Genomic DNA, 7,972 nt, shown 5'->3' on the forward strand with positions numbered 1-7,972 from the left:
TATTTAGTGAGAGAATAATAATTTTGGGTTGTTTACATATTAGGTTGAAATGGCTATGGCCAAGTTGACAAGCATTTGAAAAAGCTGATCTGGAACTTGGAAGATGAGTTAGCAATGGAGATACAGACCTGGGAACCATAAGCACATAAATAGTTTTTTATTTTTTAAAGATTTCTTTCTCTCTCTCTCTCCCTTCCTCTCTCCCTCTCTCCCCCTCTCCCCTTCTCCCCTCCCCCCCAGTTGTCTGTTCTCTGTGTCTATTTGCTGTGTATTCTTTTTTGTCCACTTCTGTTGTTGTCAGCGGCACCGGAATCTGTGTTTCTTTTTGTTGCGTCATCTTGTGTCAGCTCTCTGTGTGTACGGCATAATTCCTGGGCAGGCTATACTTTCTTTCGCACTGGGTGGCTCTCCTTTCGGGGCGCTTGTGCGTGGGGCTCCCCTATGTGGGGGACACCCCTGCATGGCACTGCACTCCTTGCGCGCATCAGCACTGTGTGTGGGCCAGGTCCACATGGGTCAAGGAGGCCCGGGGTTTGAACTGTGGACCTCCCATGTGGTAGACGGACGCCCTAACCACTGGGCCAAGTCCACCGCCTATAAATAGCTTTTAAACTCTGGGTGAAATCAAATATCTAAAAGTAGTTCAGGAACCTGCCACCAAGGATGAAACCCTGGAAAACAGCAGCAATTAACATTTGCTTTCATTCATTTTTTAATCCATGCTTCCTTTTAAAAACAAAACCCTCAGCTTTTTCTCTAGTCATGGCAATTCAGATATTTCCTTTTAAAGTTCATGGCTGCTTTTTCTTCCTGCACTCTCCTCCCTTATAAGTACTTTATTTAAGGATTTCTAATTTAAGAAGTTGTTTGAAGGAAGGGAGCTATTCAAGAAAACTGAGGGTTTCTTAGAGAAATAGAAAGAAAATCAGAAGTGGATGATATCTTACAAGACAAGGCCACATTAGTTTCACTTCCTCATTGCAAACCCTGCCCAAATCTATAAACTAAATCTGGGCACCCAAACCCCTCATAGAACTGGGTAGAATGGATGGGCTAGAATGACTGAATCCGACAGAACCATCGATTTGAGTCCCTTACTTCCTGAAGTTTCCCAGCATACTTGAAAGTGTGCATGTGACTTTGTTTCCCCCTTGGGGAAAAAAGGAGATCCCAATTCCATCCTTAATCTTCTTTCTTTTTAAAGCAGCCAAAGACATGCTAGATGGGATTGGTGGGAAGTGGGGAAGGGGGAGAGAATCAGGGGTATATAGGGAGAGAGTTTCTCCTTGCCAGCAAGCAAGGCACATCTGCTTTTCATATTGAGTGACCTAGTGGCTGCTGGTGGCTCAACCAAATGAAGCTCCAATGTTTTCAGATAACTCAAGTCCTATAGCAGCTTTCAAGAACACTTGACCCTTCCTTTTCCCTCCTGTCAATTCTGTTTCTCTGGAGAACACTGACAATACAAAATCCTACCTCTTTCTACTTAACTCTAAACTTTCATGAACAGGCAGGACAGTGGAGGACTCTTACTCCTCCACCCTGTGCCCATCACTTAGATAAGAGTATTTTGGGCTTCTCCTCCTAACACCAACACAGTCCACAGAGACTTATTCTTTCTCTTCCAGAAAGCCATCTCTGTCAGCATGCCATCTTTAGGGTCAAAACCTGCTAAGAACTGTGAGAAGGCTGAGATTTTATCCTTCTTGCAAATGAGCAAGTTGTTTGCCACAATTTCATGAATACTCGGAGAAGACAGGAGACACCTTGGTCAGAGAGAAAGGACTTTATTATTCCCATCACAGAAGGCAGAATGAGTTTCATATTCATATCTTTCATGCCCCACAAATCTTACTGAGGCGACATGCATGGGTGCCGGTGAATGCTGCTACATGGAGGGGTTGACATCACAACTAAGGAAAACTGAGCTTAAGAAATCCCAATGTATTATAAGAGTTGTAAGCAAACCTGTTCATCCTTTGCCCCAGAGGGATACATTGTCTTAATTATACTGGGCAGCAAGCAAACCTGCCTTCTGCTCTAAACAAAGATACCATCTCTATCTTCCAAGGTTGTTTTTTACACAAACATCCTTGAAAAGATAATCTGGAACAATAACTGTCAGTGCCCCTGCCTTTAAGAAGCACAGAAACATGAGAGACTCATGGAGAATTGTCTCCCAACAAGTAGGTTCTGAGTCTTCTTTTCTTTCTCCTTCTCTTAAACACCTTCTTATCATTTTTCTCTTTTTATTCCCTTTTAATATATAACTTAATCCATTGAATTTTTTTTAATACCAGGTATATATGGTGATAAAATTCAGGAGAAATAAAAATCTACCTTTAAAACTCTCAAAATAAAGTTCAGGCCAAAATTATTATGGCAGCAAAAATTCTGATGAAATATTTGAGAAAAAGAAACTTCATGGGGAAGCAGCTATGGCTCAATCAGTTGGGCTCCCGTCTATCATATGGGGAGGCTCTGGGTTCACGTCCCAGGGCCTCCTTGTGAAGGCAGAGCTGGCCGGTGCACCATGAAGAGCTGACGGCACGTGCCAGTGGAGAGCTGGCGCAGCATGATGACGCAACAAAAGGGAGACAAGCAGATACAGAAAAAAAAAAAAAAACGCACAGTGAATGAACACAGAAAAGAGACAGCAAAAGAAAAGGAACAAGCCGCAGGGGCGGGGGGTGGGGGGGGGGAGGATAAATAAGTAAATAAATCTAAAAAAAAAAGAAAACTCATAGTATTTTTTTGAGTGTATACTTCATACTTTGAGTTTACTCAAATTCAAAGTCAATGTTAGGGATGATCTTTTTAACATTTTGGCTCATTGTTTATGAAGTAAACAATTACAAGTATGCATTTAGTAAATGCACTTCCTAAAACTACAACGAAATCCCATTTTTGCCTAGTTGAAAAATTCACAGACTAAAGCAAAACAAAATAAAAAATTCACATTACTGCTTCAGCATATATGATCATTACATACAGATCATTAAGTAGCTATCATTAATGTTATGAAATATATATTTCTATAAAATAATATCAATGAAGTGATTTAATTTGTTGGACCAACACAAGTACATTCACACTTTGGTTAACTGCCTATTACTTTTACTAAAATTATTAGAAGATTTGGGTCAAACTATATAAAATGCTACAAATCTTGATTACTATGGTACATAATACTATACTAATTTCTCCTCCATTACTATTTTTTTAAAAGATTTATTTATTTATTTATTTATCTCCCCTCCCCCCCCACCCCGGTTGTCTGTTCTCTGTGTCTATTTGCTGTGTCTTCTTCTTTGTCTGCTTCTGTTGTTGTCAGCGGCACGGGAATCTGTGTTTCTTTTTGTTGTATCATCTTGTTGTGCCAGCTCTCCATGTGTGTGGCACCATTCCTGGGCAGGCTGCACTTTCTTTCGCCCTGGGTGGCTCTCCTTACGGGGCACACTCCTTGTGCGTGGGGCTCCCCTTTGCAGGGGACACCCCTGCGTGGCAGGGCACTCCTTGAACACATCAGCACTGCACATGGGCCAGCTCCACACGGGTCAAGGAGGCCCAGGGTTTGAACCGTGGACCTCCCATGTGGTAGGCGGATGCCCTATTCATTGGGCCAAGTCCAATTCCCATGTCATTTCTTAAGAACGAAATTATTGTTTTAATTCACTTTCGTAACCACCTAAAGTGTAGTTACTAAGTTCAATAAATCAAACATTATTATAAAGCTTAGAGTCTATCTGATTGACTTAATGATGGTGCTGCAACTTTTTGAGAAAATTATTTTATTTAAATAAACAAATAGATTCAAAATGCCCTGTTATAATGCTTTTGATTTCTTGTATCCCAAACATTTAAAATGGAATGTTTATCGATGAAAATTCCATCAATTCATTTATCCAATATTTGTTGAGCACCTATTTTTTGCTAAGAACAGTACTAAGCACTGGGACTACAATAAACAAAACTAAACAAAACAGAAAAACCCAGCCATAGTCCAAATTTTCATAGAGTCAGACATAAATCATAATAATGAATGTATAATTATAACTTGAAATTATAGTCTAAGAAAAAGAGAAACAATTCTGTGAGAACATTTAACCTAGATTGGAATTTAGAAAAGGTTTTAATGATTTCCAAAGTACAGATGTGAGTCAGCCAGGCAAATGGGAGATGGAGGAGAGGGATAGAAGCACATTCTAGACTGGGGAACAGTGAATGAAAAGGCCTGGCATGAGGGAGCATAACACATTTCCATGTGAGGTGGGAATACAGAGATTAAGGGAACAACTGGCACACACCATGTAGAGTTTTATAGTCCTTTTAAAGGAGATTGGTCTTTACCTTAAGAGCAATGAGAAGTCACTGAAATATTTTAAGTATGAGTAATGTGACCAGACTGGGTTTTTCAAAATGATTTGTTTTGGAGCATGAAGAATGCATTGGCAGGGTGCCAGATTGGGTGAAAAGGAGACCAGTTAAGAGACCATACCATTAGGCCAGATGAAGAAGGAAGGTAGTTAGGTCTAGGGCAGTGGTAGTGGTGGTAAAGTGGACCAATAAAGTGGTAAAGAGAACCTCAGAATTCCATTTTTAGGATTCCGTAATGGACTGAGTCTGCTGTGACAGGAGGATGTCAGTGAAGACTCCTGGCTCTCTGATGGATTGATGGATGGTGGGATGAACCCTGAAGTTACACTGGTAGAAGATGTGGTTTGAATGGAGCATGGGTAGGAAAAGATCATGAATTCTGTCTTGGACTTGTAATTTTGAAATGCCTTAGAGACATCTAAGGAGAAATTTTAAGTAGGCATTTGAGTGTATACATCTGGAGTTCAGATGAGTGGTCTGGGACTTGACAAAGAATTTAAAAAATGTACATGTAGATAATGTTAAGATTATGTTCTACTGTGAGTTACAGAAACTACAAAATAACAATGGCTTAAAAAAATAATTTGGGGACACGGACTTGGCCCAACAGATAGGGCGTCTGCCTACTACATGGGAGGTCTGCGGTTCAAACCCCAGGCCTTTTTGACCTGTGTGGAGCTGGCCCATGTGGTGCTAATGCGCACAAGGAGTGCCGTGCATGCAGGGGTGTCCCCCGCGTAGGGGAGCCCTATGCACAAGGAGTGCGCCCTGTAAGGGGAGCCGCCCAGCATGAAAGAAAGTGCAGCCTGCCAAGGAATGGCACTGCACACAAGGAGAGCTGACACAACAAGATGACGCAACAAAAAGAAACACAGATTCCTGTGCCTTTGATAAGGATAGAAGCGGTCAGAGGAGAACACACAGCAAATGGACACAGAGAGCAGACAACTGGCAAGGGGGCAGGGGGAGGGGGGAGGAGGAGAGAAATAAAAAATAAACCTTAAAAAATTTTTTAGAAATTTCATTACTGCATTAAAGTCTAGAACAATGCTGTCCAGAAGAAATACAATGCTATATATGTAATTTAAAATTTTCTGGTAGCCATGCTTAAAAAAGTAAAGAACAAAAAGAAAAAATCCAAACAAGTAAAATTAATTTTAATAATGTATTTTATTTAACCCAATTTATCCTAATACAGGAAGAAGTCAGAGCCAATATAGCCCTTCACACTATCAGAAACCAAGGCATCTTCTTCTGTTTAGTCTCCATTTAAAGGCCATTTTTTAGACCAGAATGGTTGATACAGTTCCATTCATCACTTCTACATTCCAGCCAGCAGAAAGGAAGAGAAAGAAAGAGAAAAGTGTGTCTTTCCTTTAAGGTCATTTCCTTGAAATGAATAAGACCACTTCTGTCTCTATTTACTCACATGCCCTGAAGACCATGTACTTAACTGCAGGGAGATGTTGGGAAATGTAGTTTTTATTTCAGATGGCCTTGTGGCTGCCTGAAAAATCAAGCGTCCTATTGCTGCAGAACCTACTGGGGGGAAATCATCAGTCTTTTTCAGAGTGGGTTTCTTTGACCAACTGATATCTGTGTATATCCTTCTTCTACATAAATAATACATTCGCTGATGTATTTCTAAGAGAAACCATTCCAAAGTCTTTGTCAGATCAAAGTCTCAAAGTCCAAGATCTGAATGATGCAATTTTTTTCCATCAGGTTCAGATTTGGTTCCTCGTGGTCCAGTGATGAACTAAAGAAATTATTTATTCCCCTTTTCCCATACCATGGTGGTTTAGGAATTGGGTAACTAAAATAGAAACACCATTTGGGAAAGGGGAGAATGGATAAGACCCAAGTACCAATGTGCAGAAATAGGGAATACTGTATTCTCTGGCAGTATTGTAAGCTCTGGTTAGTCCCATTGGGAGCCCTGGCTCTGCTCTTGTGGTGCAAGTCCCTTGCCCATCATCCTCTGTACCTACTATCTCTGCCCTCAGGGACATTCTTCTTTGTCCATTATCTTCCATGGCCACAACTGAGGTAGGCATTGAAGAATATACTCTTTTTGAGATCTGTACCATATTCATTTCCCTCTTTCTGCTGGTTCCGGTTTAGATGTCCAGAGTGCTTTCGGAGTTGAACAATCACTTTTTTGTAGGCTACCCTTGTGGGAATCTTTGCCAATGAAATTCCCTCAAACAGTTTTTTGAAGGCAATCTCATCCAACCAGCTGAAGGCCTTAAAATAACTGATGATTTCAGCAATCAGAAGGAAGAATTTCAATTTCTACTTAAGCCGGCAGGCTTCTCCTGGGGAATTCATAGAAAATGTCCCTTGGAGTTCCCAGATATACATATATCTTCTACCAGTTCTGTTTCCATGGAGTGCTGACAAATACACACTTTGTAGGCTTCCAGTCCATCCCTGATTGGTCAATTTCATAAGCAAGTAAGTAAAATATTTGCCTAGACATAATTTTTAAGCATGAAGACTCTGGCCTTTATTGAGTTCTGCTCCCTCCCATCTCTCGATTTGATGGTGGCTCTGAAAACTAAAGCAATGGGCTGGTTGGACAAGGCAAACTCTAAAATCCTTCTAAGCCTTGGTAAGGCAGTGCATATCTCCTGCTGAGATGACAGCTTCTAAGATGCTGCTTAAAACTGCTTTACTTGGGGGAAGAGAAGGCTTACCTTGTAAAATCTGTGAGGCTCTAATCTAATTATAGATTTTCAGTTTTCTTTGATTTATGCTATATGCAGAGTAGACATCTCTCAGAAGAGCTGAAGTCTTTTCCACCCTTGCTTAAAATATGGCTGGCTCTATCTTATGTTCACATCTCTCTTGTGAGAATCTGATACAGACAACAAGTACCAACATTCTAATATGTCAAGCCTTTTCCCCAATACTACATCCTTAATTAGAAAGTGGTTTGCCTTCCAAGTTACCATGGGTAACAGTTTTACTAAATGTTTCACTAAGACACAAGAAGAATTGCCCCATTTCAGCTAGGAAAGTATTGCAACTAGTTTCATTAAGTTAGTGCCACATGTTTCAAATTCTGTTATTTAAACAACCCACTATTTACAGAATTTTCTATTAGTTAGGATTAGATTTGACTCCGAATGGAAGAAAGTCCCAAATAATAGTGGCCTAAAAATGGTATTTTTTTCTTTCACAAATACCTTGAAATAGTGTGAGGCTGGTTGGATACTCCACAATGTCTGAGATCCAGCTTCTTCAATCTTGCTCCGTTTTGTGTGGACCTCCATTTCCAAGTTCATTTCATGGTCCAAAATGGCTGCTGAAGAATTAAAAGTGAGTTGATGGAGAGTTGTTTGCTATGTGCTTTGTCATGCTATGCTTACCTTAAAATGGAAATAGTTATTAATTGCTGCATTGATCTGAAATTTCATTCCTAACTTTAGGTTTCTGACACTACAGAATATATTCTTGGGAAGCAAACTTGGCCCAATGGATAGGGTGTCCACCTACCACATGGGAGGTCCTTGGTTCAAACCCCGGGCCTCCTTGACCCGTGTGGAGCTGGCCCATGTGCCGTGCTGATGTGCATAAGGAGTGCTGTCCC

The sequence above is a fragment of the Dasypus novemcinctus genome, chromosome 1 (genome assembly GCF_030445035.2).
Source record: "Dasypus novemcinctus isolate mDasNov1 chromosome 1, mDasNov1.1.hap2, whole genome shotgun sequence".
Taxonomy (NCBI): Eukaryota; Metazoa; Chordata; class Mammalia; order Cingulata; family Dasypodidae; genus Dasypus; species Dasypus novemcinctus.